Source organism: Theobroma cacao, chromosome 9 (genome assembly GCF_053813885.1).
Source record: "Theobroma cacao isolate CCN51 chromosome 9, ASM5381388v1, whole genome shotgun sequence".
Classification (NCBI taxonomy): Eukaryota; Viridiplantae; Streptophyta; class Magnoliopsida; order Malvales; family Malvaceae; genus Theobroma; species Theobroma cacao.
This window is the reverse complement of record NC_142647.1, coordinates 31,993,006-32,015,211: the sequence shown is the minus strand read 5'-3', so window position 1 is coordinate 32,015,211 and position 22,206 is coordinate 31,993,006. Positions and strand designations below refer to the sequence as shown.

Genomic DNA, 22,206 nt, shown 5'->3' with positions numbered 1-22,206 from the left:
GGCCCCCGAATAAACAAAAGTAAAGAGGACTGTGAACCTACGGTTTGAAAAATGCAGATCCAATAGTAGTCATCGATGAGATCAGCTATCTACAGTCTATACTGAACCTGAAATGGGTGGAAAGGAGTTGGGTGAGATTTTGCAATCCCAATGAGTAAACAGACATTATCATAAATATCTAAAGGCGAGTAAAATGGAGGCAAGTTTAAACAACAAATTTCAACTCATTTCATAATGTTTTCAATTTATTTCTTAAACCACAAAGTATTTGTAATTTACCAAAACAATTGTTAAGGCTTATGTCTTTTATAAAAACAAGGCTCAAGCCAAAACTAATCCTCGGGGATACCTTGGCCGAGGCATCTAACCGAGTCCGCCAAGGGTGTTAAAATATTCACACGTGAAACACATTTTTATTTTTAAAACCAGCCGTTCCTTGGCGTTGGCCGAGTTACACATTCACGTGGGGGTTCGACGTGAAGTGAACTCTAATACTACCCCAGGAGTTACCCTCCTCGCCTCTACAACCGGAGTAACTATATAACTGGGTTTACCGTGCCCCTCTAATAGGCAGTCCACGGAAACCCGTCACTGCAGTGACTAACCCACCAATTTTAATAAAATTTCGACAGTATAACGTGGCTTTTATTTATTTATCCAGCCTGCATAGTAAAACAACTTACATAAATTTCCCAATGCATTCACAAAATATAGCCGCATATACTCATTTCGCATAAGCCATTCCTAGGAAAATATATATTTTTCAAGTCAATTTGTAGCCTCCAATTACTCAATTTCATAATCAATACAATATATTTTTATTTGTCACATTTATTCCTAAAACATCAAAAATCCCGTTTTAATCTCGTTCTCATTTCATAAAATACATAAAGGGCATTTAAAATAAACTCTAGATAATTTACAATAATAATAAGTTTACTCACCGTTTGTACAAAATAAAAGCTTTCTAAGCGCCCCGATCACTACTCGTCGGGTACGATTTCTTTGCCTTTTCCGGAAGGCTCTCCTCCTAGACACATTACAAAAATTTACACAATTCATCACATTGATGCTAAATCACTATATAATTAACTTAAATCCTATACTAATGCATGGTATGAAATGCAATAGCCTAAAACGGCTTAAATGCGGTATTAACCTATTTTTGGCACTTTGCCCGATAAATTACTAACGCGCTCCATTTTAGCTCTAAATCATCCCATTCTCTCTCCAACATTTCTAACCATCAAATATCAGCCAATAACCTTCTAAAAACAACAAAAATCAGCTCACTCCCTTCCTTGGAAAATTCGGCCAAAAATGGGACATTAACTCGGTAAATTTTCTACTTTGTTTTTCTATCACGTTTAATCGTTTTTCATCATTTTCTCTTCATTTCCCTTAGAATAAAATCAATTCATCATCATTGTACAGCATTGAGCATCCAGCCAAGAGTGGGTATTGTGAAAATTTAATGATTTCTTGCCCAATTTAATTTCTAAACACATTTAACTAACTAAAACTATCAATTTAACTAAAAATCAAAACCTAAAAATTTCAATTTCTCTCTCCTAGAATTTCGTCCAGCCCTTGATATCACTTTTTGATCTCTCTCCTCAAGCATGCTAAATGGAAATAAAGGCATAGGAAAGGTAGGAATCAAGCTAAAATCGAAAAATCTTACCGTTAGACGCGTAAACGGTCGAAAACCGCGAATTTCTCTTTGAATTTTCTTGTTTCTCTTTGGTTTTTCTTTTCTTCTTCCTTTCCTCTCTATTTCCTCTGTTTTTTTTTCCTTATGGCCGGCCAGCACTCAAAATTTGGGTTTAAATGGCTGACTTTTCATTAAAATAATATTATTTCATTAAAAAATGCCATGTGTCACTTTCCCATTGGCCCATTTTTAAAATTTCATCCATTTGTTTCCAAATTTTCACCATACACTTGTCTCATATATTCATAGCTTAGATAAAATTCTCAGACTCATCCAAAGTCTCGGTGGAGTAATTTTTGCAATTTACACTTTTGCCCCCGTAAAAGTCAAAAATTACATTTTTGCCCCAAAAATTGAAAAATTGTCCATAGACATATTTTTCACCCCTTATACTCATACCATTCTCCAATTTGTCAAATTTGATCTAAATTCTCTCAAAATCTCAAATTTTGTCCATGGGTGGCAAAATTACGATTTTGCCCCTACACTCCAAAAATCACCAGAATTAAACTTTTTTACTTCCTATCATTAAATTATACTCCAAATAGTTAATCTTGGTCAAAAATTTCACTCCATGATCAAATTATTATCTTAGGTGGCAAAATGACGATTTTGCCCTTAAATATCAAAATTTCTAATTTTACCCCAAATGAACCCTCGAACTCCGAACAATCATTTTTAGTCATTCATGGACTATAAAATATTAAATTTCATCCTACAATTCCTATTTGAACTAGTTCGAGGTTAAATAAATTTAAGTGTACCGTTAGGTACAATATCAGGTTTCGTTTATTCTTAGGTGCTTTTCTAGCGTAATAACATGCTACTCAATGCATGTATGTCATGACATGTATTTATAGGGTCGGGTTTTACACTATTTTTCAAAATCACTATTAATTTCAAAATAATTTATAATTTAATTTCATTGAAACTCATTTATTCATAAAACATGAAAATTTATCTTTTTAAATTCCTTTTTCCATAGAATTCATGAAAGCATTTAAAAACCACCCTAGATAATTAAAATGACAGTAAGTTTACTCACAATGTCTAGAATGCATATTTTCGAAGCACTCTGTCTACTGGTCCTCGGATGCAATTTCCTTACCTTTATCGGAGGACTCACCACCTTGACACAGTACAAAATCGAGAGTTTCACCAAGTTGGTACTAAATCAAAATTAAACTAATTTAGACTACCAATGCATGATATGGAATGCAAAAATGCACTGGTAACTATCTAAACCCGGTATTGGCCTAATTCGTCTTATCACCCGATTAAATTCCTAACGGGTCCGTTTAAACTCCAATTTAATTCTTTTCAGTTTCTATACCTCAATTGCACCCAAATTAACTTAATGTCCCTCAGTGTGGTGCAAATTATCAGTCCCAATAGTAAATTACGAAAATACCCCTAGTGGGTAAAAATTCATATTTTTGCTCCGAAAATTCCCATTATTTTTCTAAGCTCATAATTCATCATTCCTTAACCAATTCTCCTAGAATAAAATCAAACTCATCCTCACTCACTACATGGTAAATTCAGCCATTAATGGTTGGGGGAGAAAATAAATTCTTTTCTTGTTATTTTGTTTCTAAATATGCTAAACTAACTAAAAACACTAACATAAATTAAAATCAAATAAATCCAACAACTTTCTCTCTCCTAACCCATTTTTTCAGAATTGAATTCATCATGAAAACATGTAATTTAATCATGGAAAATAAAGAGAAATGCTTGGGAATAAGAAAACTCAAGCTTAATAGAAAAAAACTCACCTTTTTCACTTAATTTCCTTGAAAATTCACACTTTTTCTTTGATTTTCTCTCTCTAGGGTTTTGTTTTTGTTTTCTCTCTCTTCTTGCTGGTTTGGCCGGCCATGGGGTGGAAGATGGGCTGATTTTGTGCCTTTTAAAAAGGAAAATAATAAATTAATAAAGGCATGACACATGGCATCATGTCATTGGCCCGTTTTTAAAATTTTAAAAATTTAAACATTTTATCTCCACCACATGTTTAGTCAAGGGCCAAAGATGAAGACAAAGGAAGACCATGTGCTGGAAAAAATATCCTGGTGGTGGAAAATTACAATTTTGCCCCTGAGGTGGCAAAATTACCATTTTACCCCTATACTCCAAATTATACCGAAATTAAAATTTTTCACTTCTAAACCTCAAATCATACTTCAATAAGTCAAATTATACTCTAATAAGTCAAATGGGGTCAAAAAAATCTTTTCTAAAATTCCCATTTTGTCCCAAGTGGCAAATGACCATTTTGCCCCTAATTAGTGAAAATTCTGATTTGACTCCAAATTGATCCTCAAACTCCAAATTACCATTTTAAGTCATCCATGAACTGTGAAACTCTTAATCTCACCTTAAAATTCCTATTTGATCTAGTTCGAGGATTAAATAAACTTTGTTGTACCTCTAGGTACAATACCGACTTTTGTAAATTTTTCGGGACTCTCCTAGCATGCAATCATGCTATCATCACATGTATGTCATGAATAGTATTTTATAAGGTCGGGCTTTACAGCACTACCCCCCTTAAAATAAAATTTTGACCTCAAAATTTCACTTACCTGATTCGAATAAAAGATGTGGATATTGGTTTCTCATCTGGCTCTCGACTTCCCACGTCATCTCCTCCATTCGAGCATTCTTCCACAATACTTTCACCATTGGAATGCTCTTGTTCCTTAGCACTCGATCCTTTCGATCTAGAATACGTACAGGCTGTACCTCGAACTTCAAATCCTCATGCAACTCAATGGGAGGTGTCTCTAAAATGTGAGAGGGATCGGGAACATACTTTTTCAACATCGAGACATGGAAGACATTATGAATTCGATCAAACTCTGGGGGTAATTCAAGTCTGTAAGCCACTGGCCCAATCCTTTCAATGATACGAAAAGGTCCAATGTATCTTGGATTGAGCTTTCCCCTCTTCGCGAATCGAATCACACCTTTCATCATCCAATAAATACCACAAATTATCACAATAGTATAATCAAATAAGATTTAATACTTGGAAATTTCAAATTATTACCTTTCCAAGGAGAAACCTTAAGAAAAACTTTATCTTCGACTTCAAACTCCAAATCTTTCCTTCGTTTATCCGAATAATTCTTCTGCCTATCTTGAGCTGTCTTTAATCGCTCTCGGATAACTTTGACCTTATCGTTTGTCAAATCAATCAATTCCACATTCACCAATTTCCTCTCACCTACTTCATCCCAACAGAGCGGAGTTCGGCATTTCCTTCTATACAAAGCCTCGTATGGTGCCATCCCAATACTAGACTGACCAACTCCCGATAAAGTCAATGACACAAGCTCGTAACATATCTTCCAAGGTCTGAATAGTTCTCTCAGATTGACCATCTGTCTGTGGATGAAAGGCAGTACTAAATCTCAATTTAGTTCCAAGAGCTTCCTGAAATTTCGGCCAAAATCGAGAAGTAAATCGAGGGTCTCGATCTGACACAATAGAAACTGGGACTCCGTGTAATCTCACCATCTCATCTATATAAAGTCTTGCCAGCCTCTCAATAGAATACGTGCTATGGATAGCCAAGAAATGGGCGGACTTAGTCAATCTATCCACAATCACCCAAATAGCATCCTTCCCACTTTGTGTCCGCGGCAAACCCAATACAAAGTCCATAGTCACATGTTCCCACTTCCATTCAGGAATCGGTAAAGGTTGAAGAGTACCTGACGGTTTTTGATGCTCCGCCTTGATCTGTTGGCATGTGAGACATTTCGCTACAAACTCTGCTATGTCTCGTTTCATACCCGGCCACCAATAACTTTCTTTAATAGTCCGATACATCTTGGTGCTTCCGGGATGTAAAGCGTAGGCGGAAGAATGAGCTTCCTCCAAAATAGCTCGTCTCAACTGATCATCCTTAGGGACACAAATTCGGTCTCTAAGCATCAAAGTACCATCATCGCTGAGTCTAAACTCACTAGCTTTTCCATCTTGCAGCTTTTGAACTTCCTGTTTCAACCAATCATCAAATTTCTGCAATTCTCTGATCTGATTCAACAATGAAGGTCTCACGACGAAACTAGCAAGTAGGGTTCCATCCTCACCATTATTCAACTGGATCCCTAGAGATTTCATCTCAAGTAACATTGGAAAATAAGAACTCCGAAGTGTTGCTAACGACGATGAGGATTTACGACTTAAAGCATCCGCTACAACATTTGCTTTTCCCGGATGATAATCAATCACTAAGTCATAATCCTTAATCAACTCCAACCATCGTCTCTGTCTCAAGTTAAGCTCTTTCTGGGTGAGCAAATACTTCAAACTTTTATATCAGAAAAAATCCGACAACGCTCACCATATAAATAATGTCTCCAAATCTTCAATGCGAATACTACTGCTGCTAACTCCAAGTCATGAGTAGGGTAATTCGTCTCGTTCTTCTTCAACTGTCGAGAAGCATAAGCTATTACTTTCTCATCCTGCATCAACACACACCCTAATCCCAACTTAGATGCATCGCTATATACCACAAATTCTTTTCCACTAACAGGAAGTGTTAAAACGGGAGCGGAGGTTAACCGGTTCTTTAGCTCCTGAAATCGATTCTCACAAACATCATCCCACTCATACTTAACTCCTTTACGAGTCAAACGAGTCAGAGGAGCTGCTATCAAAGAAAATCCCTGAACAAATCTCCGGTAATAACCGGCTAAGCCAAGGAAACTACGAATCTCAGTTACCGTTCTCGGTTGCTCCCATTGCAAGATTGCCTCAATCTTCTTGGGATCGACATAAATTCCAGCTCCGAACACCACATGTCCCAAGAAAACCACTTCCTTCAACCAGAATTCACATTTAGAGAACTTGGCATAGAGTTGTCTCTCGCGCAAGGTTTGCAACACAATGCGCAAATGGGTAGCATGTTCATCATCATTCTTCGAATAAACCAGGATGTCATCAATGAATACTATCACAAACTTATCCAAGTATGGATGGAACACCCTGTTCATAAGATCCATAAAAACTGCCGGGGCATTAGTCAAACCAAACGGCATCACCAGAAACTCATAATGCCCATAACGCGTCCTGAAGGCAGTCTTAGGTACATCCTGCTCCTTAATCCTCAACTGATAGTACCCAGATCTCAAATCAATCTTAGAGAATATCATAGCACCTCGTAATTAATCAAAAAGATCATCTATCCGGGGTAAAGGGTATTTATTCTTGATGGTCACTCGGTTCAGCTGACAGTAATCAATACACAATCGAAGAGTGCCATCCTTCTTCTTTACAAATAGGACTGGTGCTCCCCAAGGAGAAATGCTAGGGCGAATGAAACCTTTATCCACCAAATCTTGCAACTAGGCTTTCAGTTCCTTCAACTCTGCTGGAGCCATTCTATATGGAGGAATAGAAATAGGTGCGGTACCCGGAAGTAAATCAATAGGGAACTCAAGCTCTCGATTAGGAGGTAGTCCCGGTAAATCATCAGGAAATACTTCAGGAAACTCACTTACTATTGGGACATCCTCTAACTTAGGTTCCCCCTTTGAAGTATCGATCACGTATGCCAAATAAGTCGAATACCCTTTTTGCACTAATTTTGAAGCTTTGATGGCCGAGATTACACAAGATGGTAATACTCGACGTTCCCCTACAAACACAATCTCTACTCCCTCCGAATTTCGAAGAACAACTTCTTTTCGGAAACAATCCACGTTCGCCCGATGTGCAGTTAACCAGTCCATACCTAATATTAAATCAAAATCCAAGATCTCTAGAGGAATTAAGTCACCCCTAAATTCATCCTCACCTACCCTTACCCCACAGTCTCTATAACAAGTATTTCTAATCAACTGTTCTCCTAGAGGGGTATGCACTACAATTTCTTCCTCTAATGGTGACAGGTTTCTATCAGTAATTGATGCAAATGTCGTACTCACATAAGATCTATCTGAGCCAGAATCTATCAAAACATAAGCATCTTTATCAAATAAAGACATAGTACCTGTCACTGCTCCAGGTCGGACTCGTGCCTCATCTTCTGTCACAGCAAAAACTCTTGTCGCGGTACAAGTCTGTGGTCTCGAAGGCGGATGTGACGGGGTATTACTCTCCACACCAAACCGTATGGCTACTCCCTGTCTCGGTGGTAACCCAGAAGAATCTCTCCTCTGTATATCTGTGCGAGCTGGTGGAGATGATGCAGCTACAGTGGCTCGTCCTAACTGTGGGCAATTACTCCTAATGTGACCCGTCTGTCCACATTGAAAACATCTTGTTGGCCCTCTACATAGCCCACTATGATAATTCCCACAATTTCTGCATCTGTCAGAACCTCCGAGACTCTTCCCAGAACCAATCATAGCAGATCTGCTAAACCTCGAAGGTCTCTGCTGTGATGGTGGAAATGGAGGTCGAGGAGATGTCACGGAAACAGAAGTAGTGCTCCCTGAAGTCGCTGAGTCCTTGCCTCTTTTTACTGGCTGACTAGAAGACATATCAGGATTCCTCCTTTTTGCAAACTCAGTCCGAATCCTTCTATTCTCAGTCGCGAGCTTCTCAGCCCGTAAAGCCATCTGTACCACCTCCTTATGTGGCTCCCTACCAATCACTGTCATTCGCTCTCTGATCTCATTACGGAGCCCTTCCTCGAAATAGCTGGCCTGATCCTGCTCAGATTTCACCAGATCCGGCACATATAACATCAACTCGTTAAAACGAGTCTCGTACTCCTCTACAGTTAGATTTCCTTGTTTCAAACTCAGAAATTCTCTCTTCTTTTCTTTTTGATGGAAATAAGTGAAATACTGACCATCAAATTCCCTGAGAAAATCGGACCATGTCTGAGGAGTAGCGGAACGGGACTTCACCGAATTCCACCAAGTACGAGCCCTCTTCTCTAATAATCTCATAGCCACCATCAGCTTCATGTCATCATCTAATCCCATATCAGAAAGAGTCTCGGACACCTGATTAATCCAGTCCTTTGCCACAGTGGCATCCAACTCACCAGTGAAAGATACACAACCCAATTGCCTAGCCTCCTTTAGCTTCTTGGAAATGGATACATCCTGTATTGGTGGTGGAACTAAAGGAGTAGCTGGAGGCACTACAGGTGGAACTTGACCAGTCTGAGCTTGACCAGCTATTGCTGCAAAGAAAGCTGCCAATGCTTGTGCTGCCTCAGTAGGCATGGCGGGAATACCAGTAGGTGACTGAGGAGATGGAGGATGTGGAGGACTATCGGCCTGCTCAGCAGCAGGTGCTGCCCGAATGGTAGATGCAGCTGATTCCTCCTCTACTGTATCTGGCTGATGACGTTGGGAACGACCTCTTCCCCTCCCAACCGATCTAGTGAGAGGTGGGCGTCCGCGTCGAGGAGGCATTATAATCTATAAAAAAAAATACAAGCAAGTTTAGGTAACCTTAGGCTCTATATGCAAATGCATGCATTATATTCAACCTAACCTAACTTAACTTAATCCGGGGCCACACTGATATTGTAAATATTTAAAACAACTTTAAAACTAAAAACTTTGATCTTGAAAACCAAAAGCTCTGATACCAATCGAATTGTCACGAACCGGTACTCCCCTCGAGCCCGTGACAACCGCCGCGGTGTCCCGGTAGACACTTATTGCTCGGAATGTCAACCCGAAACCCCGCAAGGCTTTACTATCAGTTTCTCTGTTCCCTTGTGAGCAACCATTGTCAAATATCGTGTTCTAAAATATTTTAAGCTGTTTCCAACTTTAAACAAATAAAATATTAATTTTTCGTCTCACAAGGGTATTTTGGTCATTTTTCTCAAAAATTTTAAAACTGGCTAAAACGTAATATACAAGTACAAAACACACAATTCATATTCAAAATGAGTTTAAAAGTCTAAAATCTTCATTTAAAACGAAATTATGGTTATTTGAATATAATAAGAAAATAAAAGAAATATTAAGTAAAATATTCTATTTTCTTATAAAACAATATTTATAGAGTTATACGTGAATAATTTTTATAACGTAAAAGTTAAATAAATTTATACATACTTAAATACAGTAAGTCAAAATATTTAATTTAATTTACAATAACAAGAGTGCCCCCGAATAAACAAAAATAAAGAGGACTGTGAACCTACGGTTTGGAAAATGCAGATCCCACTGTAGTCCTCGATGAGATCAGCTATCTACAGTCTATACTGAACCTGAAATGGGTGGAAAGGAGGGTGGTGAGATTATAAAATCCCAATGAGTAAACAAACATCATCATAAACATCTAGAGTTGAGTACATGGAGACAATAAAGTAAATCATCATAAACTGGGTTATAGCATTAGAACACATTTTGTTCAAAACACGTAAAGACGCTTATGAATCTCATAAAAATCTAGGCTTGTACCATAAATCCATTCTCGGGGACACCTTGGCCGAGGCATCCTACCAAGACCGCAAAGGCTATTAAAATTCACATTTCACATAAATCATGTTTTTGTTTTGAAAACATAGCCGTTCCTTGGCGTTGGCTGAGTTCCCCCTCACGTGGTGGTTTAGCGTGAAGTGAACCCTAAACTTTACCCCAGGAGATACCCTACGCGCCTCTCCGTTCGAGGTAAGAATATAATGGGGTTTACCGTACCCCTCTAAAAGGCTGGTCCACAGAAACCCCCTACTGCAGTAATTAATTAATATATAATCCACCATATAATAAAATTCAATAACATGATATGGCAATTTTGTAATTCGTAGTTTTTCAAGGTAACCAAACAATTCGCATTTCAATACAATTGCCAACTAGCCAATCATGCTCGATTTATCATAAGCCAGTTAATTTAAACAATCAAATTGCCACAATTAACAGTCTCCGTGTACTCTATTTTTCAAAATCACTATTAATTTCAAAACAATTTATAATTTAATTTCATTGAAACTCATTTATTCATAAAACATGAAAATTTATCTTTTTAAATTCCTTTTTCCATAGAATTCATGAAAGCATTTAAAAACCACCCTAGATAATTAAAATGACAGTAAGTTTACTCACAATGTCTAGAATGCATACTTTCGAAGCACTCTGTCTACTGGTCCTCGGATGCAATTTCCTTGCCTTTATCGAAGGACTCACCACCTTGACACAGTACAAAATCGAGAGTTTCACCAAGTTGGTACTAAATCAAAATTAAACTAATTTAGACTACCAATGCATGATATGGAATGCAAAAATGCACTGGTAACTATCTAAACCCGGTATTGGCCTAATTCGTCTTATCACCCGATTAAATTCCTAACGGGTCCGTTTAAACTCCAATTTAATTCTTTTCAGTTTCTATACCTCAATTGCACCCAAATTAACTTAATGTCCCTCAGTGTGGTGCAAATTATCAGTCCCAATAGTAAATTACGAAAATACCCCTAGTGGGTAAAAATTCATATTTTTGCTCCGAAAATTTCCATTATTTTTCTAGGCTCATAATTCATCATTCCTTAACCAATTCTCCTAGAATAAAATCAAACTCATCCTCACTCACTACATGGTAAATTCAGCCATTAATGGTTGGGGGAGAAAATAAATTCTTTTCTTGTTATTTTGTTTCTAAATATGCTAAACTAACTAAAAACACTAACATAAATTAAAATCAAATAAATCCAACAACTTTCTCTCTCCTAACCCATTTTTTCAGAATTGAATTCATCATGAAAACATGTAATTTAATCATGGAAAATAAAAAGAAATGCTTGGGAATAAGAAAACTCAAGCTTAATAGAAAAAAACTCACCTTTTTCACTTAATTTCCTTGAAAATTCACACTTTTTCTTTGATTTTCTCTCTCTAGGGTTTTGTTTTTGTTTTCTCTCTCTTCTTGCTGGTTTGGCCGGCCATGGGGTGGAAGATGGGCTGATTTTGTGCCTTTTAAAAAGGAAAATAATAAATTAATAAAGGCATGACACATGGCATCATGTCATTGGCCCGTTTTTAAAATTTTAAAAATTTAAACATTTTATCTCCACCACATGTTTAGTCAAGGGTCAGAGATGAAGACAAAGGAAGACCATGTGCTGGAAAAAAATATCCTGGTGGTGGAAAATTACAATTTTGCCCCTGAGGTGGCAAAATTACCATTTTACCCCTATACTCCAAATTATACCGAAATTAAAATTTTTCACTTCTAAACCTCAAATCATACTTCAATAAGTCAAATTATACTCTAATAAGTCAAATGGGGTCAAAAAAATCTTTTCTAAAATTCCCATTTTGTCCCCAGGTGGCAAATGACCATTTTGCCCCTAATTAGTGAAAATTCTGATTTGACTCCAAATTGATCCTCAAAATCCAAATTACCATTTTAAGTCATCCATGAACTGTGAAACTCTTAATCTCACCTTAAAATTCCTATTTGATCTAGTTCGAGGATTAAATAAACTTTGTTGTACCTCTAGGTACAATACCGACTTTTGTAAATTTTTTGGGACTCTCCTAACATGCAATCATGCTATCATCACATGTATGTCATGAATAGTATTTTATAAGGTCGGGCTTTACATATTTTGAATAAAAAATTATAAAATACTAATACCGACTGAAGTTTCCTACAGAATATTCCGTTGGAAAGTTCAGCTCCTAAAACTTTCCGACGGAATAATTTTCGTTGGAAATTTTCGTTAGAATTCCGTCGAAAGTTCTGTTGGAAAATTTGGTAGATTATTTTTTTTTTTTTGCTCTAAAACTATTTCTAACGAATTTCCAACAGAAATTATTCCGTTGAAAATTTTCGTCAAATATCCATCAAAAATTCCAATGAAAAATTTGGCGGGATTAATCTTTTTTTTTTAGTCAAAAATATTTTCAACAGATTTCTAATGGAATCGTTTCTTTCGAAAAATTTTGTCAAATTCCATCGATACAAGGAAAATAAATTTCCATCGGACATCCATTAGAATTTTCAAATGAAAATTTTTCTGTCGGAAAAGGTCAATTTTTTTTGTAGTGTAGTATAGCAAGATATATTCGAAAAACTCAAACGATCCAAAGATGGCTTAAGTCATTTCCTTAACTAAGTATCGTTTAAGATTTCGCCTCAATAAAAATCCTAACTAAATGAATTAAAAATTTTGTTAGGATTTCCCTAACTATATGAATTAATTCATGGCTTATTAAAAAAACAATTTTGTTATTGGATTAAAAGTTAAAATTTACCTAAAGAAAAGTAACCTTATTCATTCCTTTGGAAATCAACCTTTTCTTTTCCCTCGGAAAATCCAATGATGGCAGGCAGCCTAATCCAACATCCCGACCTGATTTCCATCATAGATAAGTTGGCATTCCAAAGTTTCTTTAGCGGCTCTTTTTCTTTTCCATAACATTGAAAAGCGAAACGCTTAGGTAAAGCAGAATCAATTCTTCTTTCGTCAAGACACTAGGAATATATAACCCCAACTAACCTAGATTCCAAATCTGTTGACCAGTAGTTGTTGGACATTCCAAGCTGATACTAGACTTCTATTGGAGTATGGGTCAGATCGCAACTTAAACCTGTTACTACATCTACAAAGCTGACTCTTAATTAGAGTTGAGTTTAAATCTTAATCCTACTAAACGCCACATGTAATACTGGAAATTAGAACCCCAATTACATTAGTATAGTTCCTCTCTCCGAAACACTTGCAAGGACTTGGAGTTTGGAAGTTTGTGGACACAACTCTAGTTGCTATTCTGTGGACAAGAACGTAGATAACAAGGATCAAGAAGTAATTCAAAGAGTTAAGTGAGAAACAGATATTCGGAGATACATGACATGAAGCAAGCAGAGGTAAATTAATAATAGTAATCAAATTGGTATTGAAGTAGATAAATCCTAATCCTATTGATTGACCTTGGAATTCAAGTAGTTGTTTGACATTCCGAAACGATGCTAGATGGCAAAGAGGAATGCAGATGCAGCTATATTTGTGGATTGAATCTTAGATAGCCATATGATCATTGACCCATACACACATGGAGTCTCTTTCTGGCTTTTTTCTTGATTCTCATGGAACTAACCCAGCTTTCCCTCACAGCTGACTTCCTATCCAGAGTATCTTAACCTTGCTCGTAGCTTTTATTGTTAGTTTTTCCCTCTTTTCTACCTTTGCTTTCTCTTTATTTTTGTTTACAGAAAATTTCAACCCATTTTCCTTGCTAAAGAATTGTAAAGTTAACAAACATGAACATGGGACAGCGAGGCGCCCCTAGACGATTATCTCCGAGAATTTCATCTACAATTTTCATATGTAAAAAGAAGGAATCTTTGAACCACACATATTGCAGTCACTGCATACTTTCCCGACTCCCCTTTCATGTGAAAAGTAATTTTGCTGGGAGTGAAGGGAATCTTTCTTTCCCTTCACCTTTAAAGTTGTATGCTGGAAAAAGGATATCAAGCTAGTACGCCCAAATCTCAAATTAACCAGCTACCAATGTATATGCGGGCACAAGCATCTTATGTTTGTTGGGTAATTGGAATGGAAAACCTCAAAAGCAAAGCAAAGCAGTGAAGATTGTAAGAACAATGAACAGAAGGTTGATTTGGTACCAAAAAAGTAACTACACAATGATAACCAGGATGGGATTTGGGTTTTGCATGGATACATACTACTCCCATTCTCATCAGGGGACTAACATTCTAAGAACATTCTCTGACCTCTGACAACCCCAATTACAATTTACAAGGAAAAAGATAAAGGCAATTTGCAAAGCATTTCTATTTACCAAAAAGCAAAAGGCCTCCATATGTCTCGTGTGTTTGCATGCGCAGTCGCGCCCATCTCCATTACCTTACAGCAAGTCGGTTACCATTTTTTCTCCCTTTTCTTTTTTTTTTTTTTAAATCCAAAGCTGGCGCATGAAAATATGCTTTTCGTTGCAAGGGGTGGGTTTTTTTGGTCTCCCTCTCTTCCTTCCTTTCTTTTCTTTTCTTGGAATATATATCGGGTAATCCAAAAAGCATTTCTAGGCAAGAGCAAAGCATCAAGAATGAGGCTTAGCCTTCTCTACATGACTACAACTTGTTCAAAAGATTATTAATTTTTTGGTGGAATATTAATTGACAGGTTAAGTGGATCCAAACCTACTAATCATTGACCTACTGATTTGCATTCAATTATCGTAACCTTGAGTTTTTACTACAAAAACCACTTGAATTGTGCTCCAATCAAAAAGAAAAGACGGTGGCTTAAGAAAAGCAAAGTAAAGCAGAGCAGTCGGCATCAGCTTTACCTTTATCTTTGCCGCCTCCTTTTTCAATCCCAAACAGTGTCTTTAGCACACCTCCCTTTCCCTTTATTTCTTTCTAGTGTTTGCAACATTAACCTGAACCCACTAAGTACTAACATCGAACCTCAGCATTCACACTAAAACCAAAGCTCCAATTCAGTCCTCTCCTCTAATCCCGACCATATCTATAGATATTATAGTTCTTGTATTTTTTATATACTCCATTATATAAAGAAACGGAGCAGAAGCCTATACAATCACAGAGAAAAGACAAAATCACAATTCAAAGAAGCCAACAAATTAAGATGGAGATATTGTCACAAATGTGGTCTTTCCTGGGACTCCTCACCGTCCTTCAGAACATCTTGCCCTCGCAACTGCTCTCCCTCCTCCACTCCTTCTACGAGTCCCTCCAAGACCTTTTCACCCCTTACTCCTACTTCGAGATCCCTGAATTCAACGGCTACTGCAGCGTCGATCTCAACGACCTCTATCGCCATGGGAGCCTCTACCTCAACTCTGTCAACCCTTCCGCCACCTGCCGCCGTCTCACCCTCTCTCGCTCCAAGTCCTCCAATTGCATCTCCTTCACTGTGGCTCCCAACCACACCATCCACGACACCTTCAATGGCCACAGCATCTCCTGGACTCACCATGTGGAGACGGTGCAGGATTCTTTAGAGGAAAAACGCAGCTTCACTCTCAAGCTCCCCAAGTGCCACCGCCAGACCCTACTCAAGCCCTATCTCGACCACGTAATTTCAAGTGCTCAGGAGTTTGAGCGAGTGTCACGCGAAAGGAGGCTTTTCACCAACAATGGGCACGGTTCGTACGAGTCAGGCTGGGTATCTGTCTCATTCCGTCACCCCTCCACATTTGACACGCTGGCTCTGGAGCCAGAACTGAAGAAGCAAATAATGGAAGACCTCACAGCTTTTGCAAAGGGGAGAGAATTTTATCATAGAGTCGGACGTGCATGGAAACGGGGATACTTACTCTATGGGCCTCCTGGTTCTGGGAAGTCCAGCTTGATCGCAGCCATGGCAAACTATCTTTGTTACGACGTGTACGATTTGGAACTCACCAAAGTGACAGACAACTCCGAGTTGAGAGCTTTGCTGGTCCAGACCACCAACCGCTCCGTCATTGTGATCGAGGACATAGACTGTTCCGTTGATCTGACGATGGACAGACTGTCGAAGAGATCATTACGTTCGCGGGCTCAGTCACACGCAACGATAAAAGGAGATGCTGATCAGGAGAATGGTAGAGTAACGTTATCAGGGCTCTTAAACTTCACTGATGGATTGTGGTCTTGCTGCGGAGAGGAAAGAATAATAGTTTTCACCACCAACCACAGGGACAACGTGGATCCTGCTCTGGTTAGATGCGGCCGCATGGATGTGCATGTCAGCCTAGGCAGGTGTGGGATGCATGCCTTCAAGGTCCTGGCTAAAAACTATCTCAACCTCGACTCCCACCCCATGTTTCAACTGGTGGAGACCTGCATAAGCTCTGGTGGGTCCTTAACTCCAGCTCAGATAGGGGAGGTACTGCTAAGGAACAGGTGGAATGCTGACGTGGCTATGAAAGAGGTTGTCTCTGCCATGCAGTCGCAGTTGCAGACACAGAATAATCAAAGCGGTGGTGGCGCTGACTACGACGAGATAGCCATGACAAGGTCGCCCGAGAGCGCGTTGGCTGTGGGGTCGCCTGAGCTGTGGGACTCATCTCCTACGAAGGTTGGCAGGAACGGGAAGAAATGGAAACAAGGGTCCAGTACTGGCAGTGCGGAGAAGAAGGTTAACTTTTTGGTAAGGCTAAGGTCTTTGACCAAGTCTGATTGTGACAGAAAAGTCTTGTGACCAATTACAATTACTAGTGTTTCGGATTGGATTTCTAACTTTTTGTTTTGCATTTTCCATGTACCCATTTTGCGTCTACTCTATAGGCTGTAAATAGCTGGAGGACCGTCTCGCTTTGATGTAGTTTTTAATTAATTATTGGGCAAACCTTCTTAATTATTTAAAAGAAAAGCAAACATTCTTGCATTTTAACTACCTGCCTTTGAATAAAAAAACTTTAATATTTTTTTAATGTAAAAGAGCTTTGAATTAAATATGGGAAACGCTGTAGTACATGCCTTCCACACACTAATGTGCATCCTCCATCTCATATTTTGTGTTTGAATTAAACCTTTTTCAATATAAACATTTTAAAGTTTTATAGTTTTTCATTTAATTTTTTTTAAAGAAATTATTTCAAAAGATTTGTAAGAAACACTAGAGTAATTACTACAGTTTAAATAGCACATGTATCACTTTTGTTTCTTGCATATCCGAACTTTCATCATATGGAGGTTTATGTCATTTACGATAAAATTTGGAGTCATCATCCAATTTTAATGTCCAAACCTATAACCAATAAAGCGTCAAGGCCATAGTCTTAACGATAACAAAAACTTGATTTGGAGATTTGAGTATGAAATAGTAAAAGAATCAAAACTTCCAACCTCGCTTAAGATAAACTAGCCTTCACTATTTCATTTTGGATCAACTTAGTTAAAGATCAAAATTAAAAAAGCACACCTCAATTTTACATAATATCTCATGTAACTATGAATAAATAATGTCTTATCTTGTCACACATGCATTTAAAAGGATGCAAGTGGATTGGTTGTCTTGAGTAATCTATTGACGTTAGCATAATGCAAATAAATTCTGCCAAAATAAATAAAGTAAATAGATAACATGTGTAAACCCTAACATACAAATCCAACTAGCATAAAAAATTATGAAAACGTCCTTAGAATTGCATGGCATACCAAATGATGAAAATACCCCTAGTACTAAATGGCATACCAAAACCGTTCTTACGACTATATGGCATACGCACATAAGTTACAATGGCATAGGATAGGCACTTCCTAAACTACATGCATAGTAGAGACATTTCTTAAAACTAAAAATGGAATACTTCATGGTAATAATCCTAAGACTAAATGGCATATCGTATGCAGATGATCCTAAAATTATATGAAATATTTTATCTCATGGCATAACAAAACTTTTATTTCAACATTATTAAAATAAATTTAATGACATAATAATGCAGTTGTTGTAACGACCCAACTCCCAGGTTATTACCGGCACATGAGCCTAGTAGGCGGAGTCCGTAAAACTCAAGCAAGCCTAAAGAGACAATTGATCAGATATATATTGTTTCAACCTTTAACCGCAAACATCAGCTATATATATGTATATATTCACATAAACTTGTTTACATTAGCATTCAAATCTTTTTATGTAACCCCGTGCTTCGACACGTAAACATCACACTACATGTGCTACAAATTAAACCACAGTAGTATTATCAAAATACATTACATAACCAGTACATAGCGCCATACATTAGCATACACTGTGGGCCTTGGCCCAACTAACCCAACTATAGACAAGCCATGCAAACCAAAACTTGGACCAGCAGAGCAACGTAGAAAACAAGGTACTATCAGAGGCCATAATACCTACCAAACAGAAGCTGGCTACTCACTCCTTAACGAAGGCCCCAAGAAGCTACTTATCTGCACATCAATTAATTGGGGTAAGTCTTGTAGACTTAGTGAGTAAGTGAAGAAGGGAAACAAGCATAATAAGGTTGATAATTTAATAAAACATCAAGCTTTCAAAATAGTTTAAACTTGAGCTGATGACATAATGCATTAAAAACCTTTATGTGCATCAAATCATATGATAAATCAATGTACATGGCATGTTGAATTTCATGTGAAAAAACCAAGGGAAAACCTATTTGAAAACCGCTTTAAAAGCCTTCAATTTTCCCAAAACAGAACCCAAGGTTGATCCTTAGGAGCCAAGGGTCAATGTTTGTTGTGGTAGAAACAAGCTGCTTTTCACTAAGTATGGCAAGATCGACCTATGCAAGAAGGCGAGTCAATCCTGTATTTTCCAGAACCAAAATCATTGCTTTCCATGCAAGTGAGGATTGACCCTTCCCATGTCGAGGTTTAATCCTAAAACTTCTAGAATGCTATTCGAGGCAATTTGATGCCAAAATATATTGCCATGTGCAAAACCATTAGAAATCTCCCCTGTTTCAAAGCATATAAAACTAGCATTTCAAATATAAGATGTTTATTTAATTCTACCCATGGTTGGTAAATCATTAGACAATTAAACGTGCAAGGCATGAAAATCATAAACTCATTTAAATAAATGCAAATGCCAATTCTCAGCAAAATATAAACCCCAAGCCATGTATAAACCAGATTTTCAATAACCTAAATAAGGTGCTAAACATTGGCTAAATAAACCAAACCAAAATTAAATGTTTTGGCCTCAAGAAGGTCTACCAATACCGACAGAGCTGATTTCATGGGACTGACCTACTCGGTAGGTGTGTCTAACTACCAATATTGACAGATATGATTTCATGGAGCTTGCCACTTGGTGGTCTGTCTATTCGCCAAATACCGACAGATATGATTTCGTGGAACTTGCCACTTGATGGTTTATCTATCCATCAATAAATCCGATAGGAAATTCTTATGTACCGTAAACCCTCACGTACGTGCCGTGGAAACCAATGAAGAAATCCCTCAGTTGGGTGGAGTCTAGACTTTGTGCACAAAGGTTATGCTTACTGCCATAACTACAAAGCCTAACCCAAGATAATTTTACTTAAAATGTAATCATTAAACCAAGGGATTTCTAAACAAAATCTCAAATCATTCAACCGAAAAACTCTAAGCAGTAGTTTTCCAAATCCAATAATTATTTTCAAAGCATGCCATGATATAAATAAGCAATTATACTTCCAGCATTTAAAACCAAATGGTATGCAATATGTCAAGTTCAATAAACCATGCCAATGCAAATGAATGGCAAGCACAATCCATAAACTGACCTAACCACTCAAATCCGGTGGTAAAAGCATTTAAAAACCAACCACTTTGTAGCTCATACAATAGAATTTCTTTTGAAGGAATAAACAGCTCAAAGGGGTTGTTTCCCAAATTTAAAAAATATATATTCTTTCAAAACCCATTAAAACTACAACATTTAAATCATGCCTCCATGGCAATTCAGATTATCAAAACCGGCATTCAAATCATGCTCCCATGGCAGTCAAAATTTTCAAAGCCATGTTCAACTTCCAGCAACTAAACCAAGCTTAATAAACCATGTTTCTCAAATAAACTAAGTTTAATAAACGATGCTTCTCAAATAAACCAAGCTCAATAAACCAATGGGTAATAAAACGATACTTTCATGCTTAGTTATATAGCAAAATAATTTTGGAAATAGGTAAACCCACTCACTTGAGAGTCTGATTTCTCAACAAGAACCAAATTACCAAACCTTTGACCACCAATAGCTCCTTGAGCTCAAAAATTTTTTTTTTCAAGCTCTAAATATTTTTCATTGAGCTTCCAAATACAATTTTCTTAAACTTCCTAGTATTCAATAAACATAACACAGATTTCTTAATTTCCTAGCATTCGAATTCCAGAACTCACTAGCTTAACTTAAGCTTTTTACCTATGTTTCAATTAACTACTTTAAACCATAAACCACATGTCTAATACTTAGACATAAAATCTTTACCTTGATGGTCAGATTAAAGCTAGGTAGCCAAACCTCCAGAATCCTCAAGCTTGGAGAAGATGAACAGTAGCTGAAACATAACCAAACTAGACTTTATAACCGGTTAAACTAAAACTCATGCACCAAGGAAGCTTATTCTCACCTTGGTTACTAAATTCCATGCTTCAAAATGCTTGTATGGTGTCTCAATGATCCACAGAGGAGCTTGGAAGTGTACGAGCTAGAGAGAAATAAAAACTAACTTTCAACAATTGAATGGGCAGACAACGTAAAGTTTTGCTTATAAACTTGTGGGGATCAACTTTTATGTCCAAAGGGGTCAATCTTAGAAGCTTAAAAATACTTAACATGTTGAGGTGGACATCACAAGGATCAACCATATAAAACCAAGGGGTCGATCCTATCTTGGCAAATTGTTTTTCTAGCTATTTCCACACATTAAGGATCGACCTTCAAGCCCTAAAGGATTAATCCTAGCTCTTCTAAAATTGCTTTTAAGTGTCCCAACACTAAGGATCGACCTTCACTCTCTAAAGGGTCGATCTTGAGATTATACAAAATGCTTTCAACCCTTCAAAACACTTGATGATCGACCCTATTGCACCAAAGGGCCGATCCTGTCATTCATGAAGATTTTCCTAAGTGTCCAATAACTTGGGATCGACCTCTTTTCTTTAAGGGGCCAATCCTCATTGCTAGTATAGAAGTCTTAATGAACCATATATTAAGAAGGCGATGAATTGATATATTAAAAATTGCTTTAAAATCTAGATATAAAAATTCAAAGTTTTTTGACTCAAAATGTTTTCTAGCATCAAAATCAAATTTTTAATAATAAATCACTAAATGTAAAAATAATCTACCAAAATGTTTTTCTTAATTTAAATACTAGCTATGAAAGAATAAAGGGAAAAATATTTTTCTAAGTACAAAACAATATAAATCTATTTTACTAAGGCAAATATAGGCAATAAAAAATAATGTGAAAAATTAAAAGAGACACAAAGAATTTATAGTGGTTCGATTTTTTCGATGCCTACATTCACTTCCTTGGTAATCAAGGAATTTCAATCCACTGTAAAGAATTATTGCTTTTAACAAGACAAAAGTGATAACCTTTACACAATCCACGAAGGGATTCTTGCTTTTTAATGAGATCAAGCAGTAACCTTTACAATCCACAAAGGGATTCTTGCTTTTTAATGAGATTAAGCAATAACCTACCAATAATGGTTTTTGAAGGCTTAACCACAAACCTTTACAAATAACTTTTCAAGGTTAAGTTAGAACCTTTACAATGAAGTGTGTACAAAAGAGTAATAGCAAAGATTTGCCTCACAAAGGTTGGATCCTAGAGATTTTAGCTTGGATGTAGTGAGAGAAGAAAAATCAACTCAAATGAAGCAAGTATTCAACTTTGTAAGCTTGGTGGAAGATTAAAAGGATGCTAGAAAGTGAAAATGAGCTTTTGAAGGTCTCTCTAGGGTTTGAAGCTTTGGTTTAGGTTTTCTCCTACTTCCAAATGGCTCAAATGTGGCTATTTATAGCTAAGGCAAAATTTGGAGCTGCTAGACACAAGTTTGAATCAAATCTAACTGTTGCTAAAGTTTGACTACAACGC

The 22,206-nt window shown here is 37.2% G+C and overlaps 1 long non-coding RNA gene and 1 pseudogene across 1 annotated transcript; one reads left to right on the top strand and one right to left on the bottom strand.

Moving 5' to 3' along the window:
* The first annotated feature begins 15,051 nt into the window (after nt 1-15,051).
* On the top strand, nt 15,052-17,015 carry LOC18589153 (AAA-ATPase At4g30250 pseudogene; annotated as a pseudogene).
* A 1,172-nt stretch (nt 17,016-18,187) lies between these two features.
* On the bottom strand, nt 18,188-21,242 carry LOC108663357 (uncharacterized). Its single transcript, XR_001929328.2, has 3 exons — nt 20,728-21,242; nt 20,586-20,655; nt 18,188-18,541 (listed from the first exon to the last, which is right to left on the bottom strand). It is a non-coding gene; the product is annotated as an uncharacterized LOC108663357 (long non-coding RNA).
* Between the last annotated feature and the right edge of the window lie 964 nt (nt 21,243-22,206).